General features: G+C 33.8%; 1 protein-coding gene across 5 annotated transcripts in view; it reads right to left on the reverse strand.

Moving 5' to 3' along the window:
* Positions 1-12,415, reverse strand: part of SPATS2L (spermatogenesis associated serine rich 2 like) — a 226,332-nt gene that overhangs the window by 47,484 nt on the left and 166,433 nt on the right. The gene's annotated exons all lie outside the window — the stretch shown is intronic.

Here is a 12,415-nt window from a genome sequence, read left to right on the forward strand (position 1 = left end):
TTCACTTAATTTCTATATTGCTAATAATAATAACTATTCCAATATTGTTGTTGCTATCATAACATGTCAAGTTATTCATTTTTTAGTACCATTTTCTTCAATTAATCTTCAACTAACATTTATGAGAAGTAAGGTATTGTAGTAAAAGGAGTCAGAAGCCTCAGTTTCCTTATTTATAAAACTGGGATAACACTTTCACTTTTTATATTACAGGTTTGTTGTCAGGAAAAAACATTTCAAACTACAATGTGTCCTATAATCTTGAGCTATTATGTGAATTACTCTTCCCTTTGCATGTACCATGGTCAAGGTACCATTTTCTTTTTTCTTACTGCTAAATGGACCCTGAACTTAAGTACCAGAAGTTCTGAGTTTTAAAGCTGTCCACCTCTGGCACTGACTCAGTTTTAAGTACAATGACAACCATACCACCTCAAGTTTATTGGTCTACAAAATGAGAGACAACAGAAAATTATCCTTTGGAAGATGTGAAAGGTTTAGAGTAATGGATATACAAACTCCTTTCATAACAAAATCACATAATAGGTTTTGTTAAAACACCTATCCTGAGCTTTCAAGTAGTTCAGGCCATTTATTCAGCGCATGTTCGTTAAAACATTCATTCTGAACTCCTAAGTAGTGTAGGTCATTTATTCTACACCTATTCTGCACATACTTTGGATATCTGTGTAAATTTCACAAGTATCTATGCTGAGTTTAAAAAAAAGGAAAGAAAGGTGAAAAATTAAGTAGGCTTTTAAACAAACTTTTAAATTAAAGCTGGGAAAAATTAAGGATAATTTTGACATTTACATCATTAAGAGATACTCTGTTTTAAATAGTATACTAATTCTGGATAACTAGTCAAAGGGGGCAACTAAGTATATGCCTGGAGACAGGAAAGTCATCTCTTTGGGTTTAAATCTGGCCTCAAACACTTATTAGCTATGTGATCCTGGGCAAGTCACTTACCCCTGTTTGTCTGAGTTTCCTTATCTGTAAAATGACCTGGAGAAGGAAACAGCAAATCACTCTAGTATCTTTGACAAGAAAACCCCAAATGGAATCCTGAAGAGTTGTGAATAAAATGACTGAACAATAAGTCAAAGGACCCAGATTCAAATCTTGCCTCTGGTACTCTGTGATTTTGACAAAAGCACTTAACCATCCTTGGCTCATTTTTCTCTTCTCTGTCTGAGAGCTTTAAAGTAGATTATCTCAGAGGACCCTTCCAGTTCTAAATATGATTCTATGACCTGTGAATTCTAAGCCCAGCCTGCTGAAAATACATGGCCCATCCTTTTTCATTATGGTCCACTTGAAATGTCTGCACACATAAAAACAGACAGATGAAAATGTCCTTTGCTTCAGCCTTACACTGCCATATACAGTAATGATCACAATATTCATGAAAGTAGTTTGGATAGGAAAATCTTACTGACTGTCTGACCTAACACTTACTTCATCAGTAAGGCCCCTCTTGGAGGTATCTAAATTTGATTCAAGCTAAATCCATCATTAAATTGCCTGAACATCAAAGAAAGTACAGTTTAGCTTGAACTTCTTATTGTGTACCCTTTAAAATTTAATTAAGAGAAAATTATAGCACACAATGAAATATTTGGTCAAGGGGTGTGAATAATGTAAATAAGCACTCTAAGCGTGTATATGTGGTGACTGATCAAAGCAGTGACCCCATAGTTTCAGTAAAGGGCAGATGCTACAATTACGGTTAAAATGTTCCCATTTAAATTTGCCATTCAGTGGTACAGGTTCTCCTGGACTTTTTCTTGTTCTATTCTCTCTCTTCAGATAAGCAGATGAGATTCTTTTTTTTTTAAATGAGAGGCATTGTTAAAATCAAAACTGTAAAGAAAACTTGTTTCTTTTGAGCTTCAAAGAACAGTCATTTTATTTTTGGAAAATAGAGGCTTAAAATTACAACCTAATACACTAGCTAACAGCTGTGGAATAAGAAAAGAATTACTTGGGCTTCAAAAACTGCTTAAATGTAACATAATGCTAATTAGCATGGGGGAGAGGGCGGGTGTTATCAGAGAATTAGGATGTGAACAAGCAGAAATATGTATAGATTCCCTGGCAGTTTTGTTTTTTTTCAGGTTTCTGACGTTTACCAATAGTTGCCTCATTGTGAGTAAAAACTTTTGAGGGTTAGGAAATTTGAATTCTAGAATGTTACTATATACTTAACAAATCTAATATTTTAGGAATCTTAGATGACTAGCTTTGGACTGACTTAAATTATAACATGCAATAAAATCCTGAAGTGTTATGTGGACTTCTTTTCCTTTAATGCTGACTACTGTCATGCTACTATTTCCTTTTCTGCTATATTGATCCTAGAATTAAATGGCAGAAAGATTGTAAGGATGTTCGCCTCAGGCACCATAGGGATAACTACCCAGTTCTTCTATCCCAGAATCACAAGAGAAAGAACTACTTGGTTACCATAAAATGGGAGGAAAGTCTTAACAGTCACTTCACTCATACTAAAAAAAAAAAAAAAAAAAAAAAAAAAAAAAAGCATCTTAGGAATTCTTGCTGTTCAGTTTTCTGCCTCCAACCTCAGTTAGAGGGATCCTCTGGAAGCTTCAAGAAGACGGGTCCTGCTTGTGGAGAAGAATTATTGGACGTATATTACAAGAGGCTACATCGACATTGCACGATTTGGGGGATACTTCCCCAGCAAGGGATGTCTGGGTCCTCCTTCTTCTTTCCTTTTCCAAAAAGATGTGGCTAGGAAGATTTTGAAAAGTAAGGGGAAGATCTAGTAGTTTCTAAAATTTCTCTGATATATCTGATGTAGTAGATAATATAATTCATTTTCAGGCTGCTGCCAACAACTTTTTTGTTGTTGTTGAATCAGGAGAGGGAAGAAGAAGAAGGAAGGAAGATGTAACTTCTATCACTTGTTAGCTGAGGCACAATATATCCCTCATTGATCCACCAGTTGGAAGAATGGGACAGAATTAATATCACCTTGAGACTCTGACTGTCTCTGTTTTTTCCAATTAAATGTAGCCAGAGTGTAGTATGGTTCACTTGCAGATGTGATTGTATCTTCTTTTAATATACAACAAATACTTAAGCAAAAGTGGTGACCTCATACATTCTCCCCATCCTTCCCAACCTCTCTAGCTTTGTGTCATGTGAATATTTGATAAGAATATCATCTAACTCTTCATATCCATGATAAAAACATTAAACAGTACCTATTCAAGTATAGATCTCAGGGATAATCTCTTGGAGACCATGTTCTAAATTGACTGGAAACTATTTAGTGACTATTCCTTGAGTCCAGGCAGTCACCTCATTTGAAATCAATCTAATTAAAAATATTTGATATACATCTCTGTTTTTCCTCCACAAAAAATGGCTTGTGATACTTGTGCTCTTTGATGATTCTGGTTAAGATTCTTCTACATATCCTACAAGTACCACAATGAATTCTGCCACCATTGACTTAAATGTCTCCAATTTTAAATGCCATGAGAAGGATTATGGCAGAAGCTTAACAATGTTCATGCTCTTTCATCCAAGTTTGATCCTTGAAGCAGTGACTTCAGAGAAACACATAGAATACATCCAATGCTTTTTTATTCACTTTTTCTCACACTGAATAATTATAGAGGTTGGTTTTTTTCTTAAACACATCTCATGAAAACAATTTTTTCTTGGAAGAACCATAAACGTACCTCTTGAGTTTGTATTTAAAAGAAAACAAACGTGTTTTCAAATCATGAACATTTGAAAATTTCCAAATGCCTTTTCCTTTTCTGCTCCTAATTTCCATCCCCCTCAAGTTTTGCATATTTACATGTATTTGAGGTTTACTGAAAGAAATTTTTTATGTCTACAAATAAGTTATTCAAACCTAACTTGAAGAGATTATACCAACTACATAGCAGTCCTGAAACTAATTCTTAGGTATTTATATGCTCACTTAAGATGGTGCCAATGACTACTTTTATGGATGTAATTTCAGAAAAGCACATCTGAGCAAAACATAGTATTATAAAGGTGCTCTATGTTAAATAAATAAATAAGTGCATTTCTAAATGGAACACTGATAAAGAGAACAGAAGTTTGCATGGCACTGCCTAGCAAAATTACTTACTGGGTTTAAATGTGTCTGCTTCTGAAATTCCTAATTTTCATATTGCTCAAAGCATACTTTAGTTATTCACTTAGAAGTAGATAAAAATGCATGAGATTCTAACCACTCCATGATACCTTTTAACTAATATAGCTACCAATCTTAAGCAACTGATCTCAAGATTACCAAACATTATATATTATGTTTTCTGTAGCAAATAAAGGCTTGACCACTTCAAATCAATATAACTCAGTTAATAAGTTCTTCCTTCTCTACCACTCTTAAATACTATAAATGATTATATCTCATATAACTTAGTTTAGGATATAGGAAAACAATTACAAAATGGCAGTTTACAACAGCCTGTCAAAAAAGCAGACATAACCAAAAATTCTTTATAATAATTTAAGATAATAATATTACACATTGGATCCAAAAGAATCAACATGTGTGATTCTTTCTGAAGATGTGGTCTATACATTATGGATCTCAGTAGACTATATATGGGGACAGCTAGGTAGTGCAAATGGATAGAGTGACAGTATGGAGTCAAAAAGACTCTTCCTGATTTTAAATCTGGCCTCAGATACTTCCTAGATGTCGGACCCTGGGTAAATCATTTAACCCTGTTTGCCTCAGTTTCCTCATCTGCAAAAGGCAATGACAAACCTCTCTAGTATCTTTGCCAAGAAAACACCAAATGAGGTCACAGGAGTCAAACACAATTGAAAAACTACTGAGCAGCAACAAAGAAGATATAAATTGAATACAAAGGACATGAAGAAACCATTAAAAACAAGTACATGGATCAGAAAGCATAGAAAGAATGCCATAGTGATTTGGAATACTTTACTGCCTGCATGACAGTTTTATTATCTCTAAGTCTCAATTTCCTCATCTTTAAAATGGAGGAGTTGGATTATTGCTAAAGTTCCTTCCAGCTATAAAGGTATAGTCATATACTAGACCTTCAAAGTTAAATTATCTTTATCTTTAAGAAAATGGACAGAGAAAGTCACACACACTCCAAAGTGACCATGGGTTTTTTTTTTAATTTTTAATTTTTCCCTGAGGCAGTTGGGGTTAAATGACTTGCCCAGGGTCACACAGCTAGGAAATGTTAAGTGTCTGGGGGCAGATTTGAAATCAGGTCCTCCTGATTTCTGGGCTACTGCTCTATCCACTGTACCCCATGGCCATGGAGCCATGTTTGCTTGAAGAACATGTTTCCTGAAGGCAGGGACAGTGTCATTCAATTCTATATCCCCATCACTGCTTAGCAGGTACCTTCTTGCATAAAGCAGGGGCTCCACATATTTGCTGAATTCTAGTAAAATTTGATTCACTCTCAGTTGGAGAATGTGATTATTGTTCTATGACAATGCACTGCTTTAAACATAAAATATACACTTCATAGGAAAAATAGCAATCTTTATGCTCTTTTAGACACAGATTAAATCGAAGAAAAGCTTGTAAAATGGAATCATGCATATATTAGCAAGCAGATTATGGCAGCTACTGATTGGAACAAATAATCCACCCTCCTCCCCGCAAAAAAAAAAATCAAACACCAAATCTGGATTTCTTTGGGTGCTTTGAGAAAAATAAATCTGTAGAAGACTTATCTCTGAGCTAACAGAGAGAAGCAGACATTGGGGTCCTACAATGGAGGGGATTTACTAGTCAGTTTGATTTAGATCCAGGAAAAGAGAGGAAAGGGAAAGAATTTGTTTTTTCTATTGGCCATATCTGATTCTCTCTCTTTGCCTCTCTCTCTGTCTCTCTCTAAGAAACATAATGCTTCTTGGCTTAGGTAATTGCTTTAGCTTGAGCTAATATATATTCTGTAATATACACACATACATGTATGTGTGTATATTGAGCTGGAATTGAGCTGGAAAAGAAAATGGCAAACTATTTTATCATTTTTGTATAGTGCCACAATGAGTCTGAAATGATTGAAAAACATCAACAACAAATATATACACATACATATACATACATTTATAACATATACATATGTGTGTATTTACATATCTATATACATATATACACAATACATGAATACAAAATACATACAAAGTAATTTCAAGATAAAGAGAGTTCAAATAGGAAAGTTGCTCTGAGCTGCACTTTCTGGGGAGCCACTAAGTCTGAGTACATTTCAGACATGGGGACCTTGGAAGCAGGCAGATGGAAAACTGGGTTCAGGAAAGAGCTGCTGAGCCAATTTGACTGAAGAGAAAGTGAGTGAAAGGGGATTAAAATGAAATAAGACTGGAGAGGTAGGTGGGAACCAGATTGTAAAGGGATTTAAATGTTCAGCTGAGGATTTTCAATTTTATCTGAGAAGTAATAGTAAGACACTGAAGATTTTTTTGAGTGAGTGACATGAACTTGTATTTTAGGAATGTCAATTTGGCAGCTTTGTGGAGTTTTCATTGTAATGCTCAATGACCACATAGGTATTTCTGAACTTAAATGACAGAGGATTAAAACAATAACCACCAAAATCAAAAACCAAACCCTTTAATTCTGGCCTCTGCTTTCTGTAGGTATTTTTCATTTAGCAAGTCACACTAACACCCCTGAACCACCTGCGCATCTCTTAAAGCTAGCTTAACTGGTTAAGGCTTTAGAAAAAAGGGAGATTCTGAATGTCAACGTGTTATAAAAAGAGAAAACATATGATTCACAGTCTGTTGCCCAAATGGGCTATCCAGAGCATGTTTCCTTGAGCCTGTTTCATTACTAGTAAGTTTGATAAATGAACATCCGTGAACAGATTGAAGATTGCCTTTTAGTCATGTTGAAAATCCCCCCATCTGCTTGGAATTTCACAAAGCTATTATGTTTTGTTTCTTAAGTTATTATTGGTAATTGCTAGTTATTATTAGTCATGTAATTTATTTTTTATGTTTTCAGGAGCTAAGATGCCCCTCTTTTTTTCCTGCAACTGATCTTTAGCAATAAAAACATATAAAAACACTTGAAACAAGACGGGGGCGGGGGGGTGGAGAGAGGACAGGCACACTGAAGTAGGAATCAGGTGAGACCTCAAGTCTAATCCTGTGTAACTTTAGACAAGTCACTTGACAAGTCAAGCTCTATGAAGTGGATATCTCTAACATCTACTAGTCAATGATTCCCTAAGTGCAATAATTTAGCTAGGGTGAAAAACTTTCTTGTGCATTGTTTTTCCAGGGAATATGCTGATTCATTTGCATCATGAAACCTAGTGAAAATTATAATCATGAAACAGTGAAAATTATATTAGCTTTCTTGTCAATTGTCTTGTCTCTAGAAATCTAGAGAGGGTGGGGAAAGAATAACACCTGTAAACCTGTTATTAGCTAAGACCAAATTTTTTTTACACTTATAATAGCATGATAGTAATGCAAAATGGGTATTTTTTCTGCTCTACAAAAACCCGTACATACAGCAGCTCCATGTTCATGTCTTGTTGTGAAGGCCTCAGTAAATGATAGATATTCTGAATGAACCACTGGCAAAAAGAAATAGCAGGAGTAAAAGGAAAAATGAAGACAGGAGCTACCAAAAGAGATAACTAGCAGAAATGCTGATTTATAGAATGATCGGCCTATAATAGGAGGGTGCTTAATCATTGTTTATGGGATTATAGAACGGTTTCTTTAAATTGGCAATTCCTCCAATACATTTCTTGAACATAACTGAATTTGTAAAATACATGTGAACACAAAATTTTTTTGGAAGGAATTATTTGAATGATTTCATCAGTGCAAGGGAATTCACAATGTGGAAGCTTCTTCCTTCAATCTAGTGTTGGGTTAATTTTTTTTTGTTTGTTTTTCCTTTTAAAAACTTATTTAAAAACAAATACAAAATAGAAAAAATTTGCCATATACACAGCAGAACATAAAAGATAATTCAAAATATAAAAAAATTTCTATTTCAAGAAAGCCTATATAATAAATACTACACATTGTATTCAGAGTTCTCCATCTTTGCTTTCTTGTAGGCTTTCTTTTGTTCCCTGCTATGTACTTTTTACTTTATTCTTTTTTCCTTCTTCCCCCCCTCACCTTCCCCAAGAACAATTAAGTGCAGATGCACATACACACACACATGCATACAAACACATACATAAAGATATCCTTAATTGTACATATATACTTTCATATACATCTATATAAGGTTCTATTATGCTTGTTTGTCTTGTTTTTCTAAAAATGGATAATATCATCTTTCATAAGCCTAAGTCTATATTTTTCTAAATTTATCAACTCATCATTTTCTATATCACAACATTATTTAATTTTCTATAGTTATTTTAAATAGTTGAAAACAATGCTGATTATTATGGCTGACATATACTTTCCCTAATTTTCTCTTTTGATTAATTCTATTTTAGCTTAAACTTTGTATGCTTGGTTTTCTTTCCTTAAAAATTATGCTTCTGATCATTATTGTTATTTTTGTGTGTATCATTTATTTCCTATCCCTGTTGACTCCCCTGCTTTACTTCTACCAAATACCTTGCCTTTCTTAACTTAGCCTACCTCTCTCTCCTCCAAGGATTCCTTCCTTATTTTCTCCCTTCATTCTTTCCCTCCCTTATTATCTCATTCTATTTAATCTACATACTTTATTCTACCCTTCTTCCACCCTTTTATTCTTCCCTCTTACCACAACTATTCCCTCCACTTCTTATTTCTTTATAAATTTAGAAGACTTTTATGCCCTTCTAGATATATTTGTATTTTCTCTCTCTAATCCATTCCCATGAGAGTAGGGGTCCAGCACTGAGTTTTCCTTCTCCATCTAATTTTTCTGTGTCAGTTCTTCCTCTCATTCATCATTTGTATAACATAATTACTTTTTATCTTTTCCTACAAGGTATACTTTTTAGAATCATATCATACTAAGGCCTACCCCATTCTTTCTTTCAAACTACCCAGTTATTAAAGGCAATCTTAAACATATGGATTATATTTCCATGTATACAAAATAAATTTGTCCTTATTTAGTCCCTTGTAATTAATCTTTGACGTTTACTTTATATTTCTCTTGGATCTTATATGTCAAATTTTCTATAAGTCCAAGTCTTTTTGCAACAAAATCCTCAATATCTGGCAATTCATTGAATGTTCATTTTGTTTTTCATTCAGGATTATGCTTAATTTTATTCAGTATGATATTTTTGACCACAATCCCAATTCTTTTGTGTCTTTACATATTTGCATATTATGTTCCGAGAACTATAATCTTTTAATGTAGCTGCTGCTAGATGCTATGCTATTCTGTGATTCTAACACATTTCAATTTTTTCCTTGTTGCTTGTAACATTTTTTCCCTATCATAGGGATTTCAGAATTTGACTACTATGTTCCTAGGTTTTCCTTATAGGATCTCTTTCAGGTGGTGATTGTTAGATCTTTTCTATTTCTACTTTCCCCTCTTCTTCTCACATTTCATGACAATTTTCTTTAATTATTTCTTGTATTACTGGATCAAGATTCTTTTTTCTAATCATAATTTTAAGGTAGTCTGTTTACTCTTGAGTTTTCTTTTCTTGATCTGTTCACCAGATCAGCTATTTTTCTTATAAGATATTTCATATTCTCTTCTATTTTTTTTTCATTTTTCTTATGAGATATTTCATATTCTCTTATATTTTTTCATTATTTATATTTTATTATTTTTGGTCTCATAACTTCACTGGCTTCCCCTTGCTCAATTCTAGTTTTCAAGGACTCATTTTTTCCCTTAAGATTCTGGATCTCCTTTTTTAGTTGGTTGACTTTCTTTCCATAATCTTTTTATTTTTCCACAATTTCTCTCATTTAATTTTAAAAATCTTTTTTGAATTTTTTTTGAGCACGTGACCATATGACATTACTCTTTAGGATAAGATATGAGAGGCCTTTTTGCTTTTCTATTCTCCTTTGAAGATGAATACCATCTTCTCTATTCTCATAATCACTTTCTGTGGTTGGATTCTGTCTCTTTTGATCATTAAAAAAATTATAGTAGATTATTAATGTAATCGCCTCTTATCCTGAGGTATGGAGGGATTGTGCCTCTGGCCTTGAGTAATACTTCAATTCTTCCCTCTGGAATGGAACCTGAGACCCAAAACCCTACCCTCCTGTAAGTGTTCAAAGCCAGCAATGTCCCTAGTGCAGAGACTGGATCCACTGTCAGTCAACCATTTATTCAGCATATTCAGCACTTATTCAGAATATTCCCTGTAAGGTCAAGTACTGAAGCTGAGGCTTAAATTCTTTAGGCATCTAATGAGAAAATGGGACTCACTGGAAAAGACCCTTGACATTGGGAAAGCTTGAAGGCAAAAGGAAAAGAAAATGGCAGAGGATATGGGTAGATATGAGATGGATAGATAGTATCATGGAAACAATGAACATGAACTTGGACTGATTTCAAGAGATAGTGGAGGACAGAAGGGCCTTTAATGATATGGTCCACAGGGTGATGAAAAATTAGACGTGGCTGACTGACTGAACAATAACAAAAATGTTCCAGGCACTGTGTTAATTGCCTAAGGAGTCTCTAATTAGACTTATGGAGATCAGTGAACTAGAATTTGAAGAAAATTAAAGCTTTATTTTCATTAACTTCTAACTGAAATTTATCTTTTCCTTTAATTATCAATATAAGCAACAAACTACAATGTTATTAACAGTACATGTGACTTTGTAATTAAAAGAAATCACAATTTCTTTTCTTATGTTAAGAGTTGTTAAAGATACTTTAAAATACCCTTTATTTTCATTATTCAAACTCACTATAGTTCATAGGTCTACCACAAGATATTTTACTATATTGTTTTTTGAATATTTTGATATTTGTTTTTCAAAATTAGGTTTCTTTTGAATCCAATATATTTTATTTAAGCATTTAAAAATATTCTTTTGAGAAAGGGTCCAAAAACTTTAAAAGACTGCCAAAGGGCTCCATGACACAGACCCTGCAAATGTCTCCCCGCAAATCACTTTGCATTATTCTGCATATGTTTTCAATACTTTTTTATAACCAGCCATTCCTGGAGACCTATGTCATGCTTCTTTACATGTGTACATGTTATTTAACCTCTAGGAATATGAGCTGCTTGAAAGCATTTTCCTTTTGCATTCCTGAAATATGGCAAAATAGACAGAAGATGCCAATTAATGTTCATTTGCTTTTCTTGATCCTCCAGTAACTTTTGTAACTTATGACATTGGAAGGTTTCCTGGAAGACTGAGGGGGTAAATGACTGGCCCAGGGTCAAATAGTATGGGTTAGAGTTAGAACTCAGCTCAGGTCTTCCTGACTCAGACCAGCCTTCTATTTACCTTGCCAAAAGGACTCCCACAGAGAACAATCAGTACACCTGGAATGCATTTCCTCTAATGTGTTATACTGATGGGCCTTTGGTTTGTGATTAATGTCAAAATGATAACTTGAGCAATTAGATTTTGAAAGTGATTCAAATGAAAATAATACCAAGGCAAGTTGGGATTCTGCCACTCCTAATTATTTAATTTCCTTCTTTTCAAGCTTAATAAATCAAAGCTGTGTAAAACTTATAGCATAATAAAACACTAAAGAAAAAGCAAACCAATTCCAGACTGATACTGGACAATGGTGATTTCTTTTGTAAAGTAGTCATTTTATGATAAAAGTTATATGTATAGTTCTTGATTCTGTCACAAAATTTTTATGTCAGAAAATTGGTGTTTTGAGCTCATATTTAGACTATAAAAACACTATGGGACAATAATGATAAATTTTAGCAATTTAATATAAATTCACCAATCACCACATTTTGTGAATTTTCTGCTTCTCTGCCTTTGTTTTTGTTATATTAAACGACGGTCATTCCTCTACCTTTGAAATGCTTCCTTTTTTTTTCAAGATGTAATCATAATCCTACCTTCTCCTTGACAGTTTCCTTGTCCACTCCAGTTTGATGTGATCTCTTCTTTCCTTTTGCTAATCTTTTTGTGTGTGTGTGTGTGTGTGTGTGTGTGTGTGTGTGTGTGTGATATTTCTACAATTTAATTTAGTCTTTGTGGTGTCATATGTCTTTGCATCCCCTGAGATAAAACCTTGTCAAATTAAATTAGACCCAATGAAGCCCAAGAGTTCAAAGGGCCCTTGATTATCTAATCCAACTTATTAATTTTACTTAAAAAGAAAAGGAGATCAACATAAAGGAAATAATTAGCTCAAAGACTTGTGAATAAGAAGAACTAAGACCACAAGGCAAAGAACACCAGAGTCAAAGAACCTGGGTTCAAAACCTAGTTTTTT

Source organism: Sarcophilus harrisii, chromosome 3 (genome assembly GCF_902635505.1).
Source record: "Sarcophilus harrisii chromosome 3, mSarHar1.11, whole genome shotgun sequence".
Classification (NCBI taxonomy): Eukaryota; Metazoa; Chordata; class Mammalia; order Dasyuromorphia; family Dasyuridae; genus Sarcophilus; species Sarcophilus harrisii.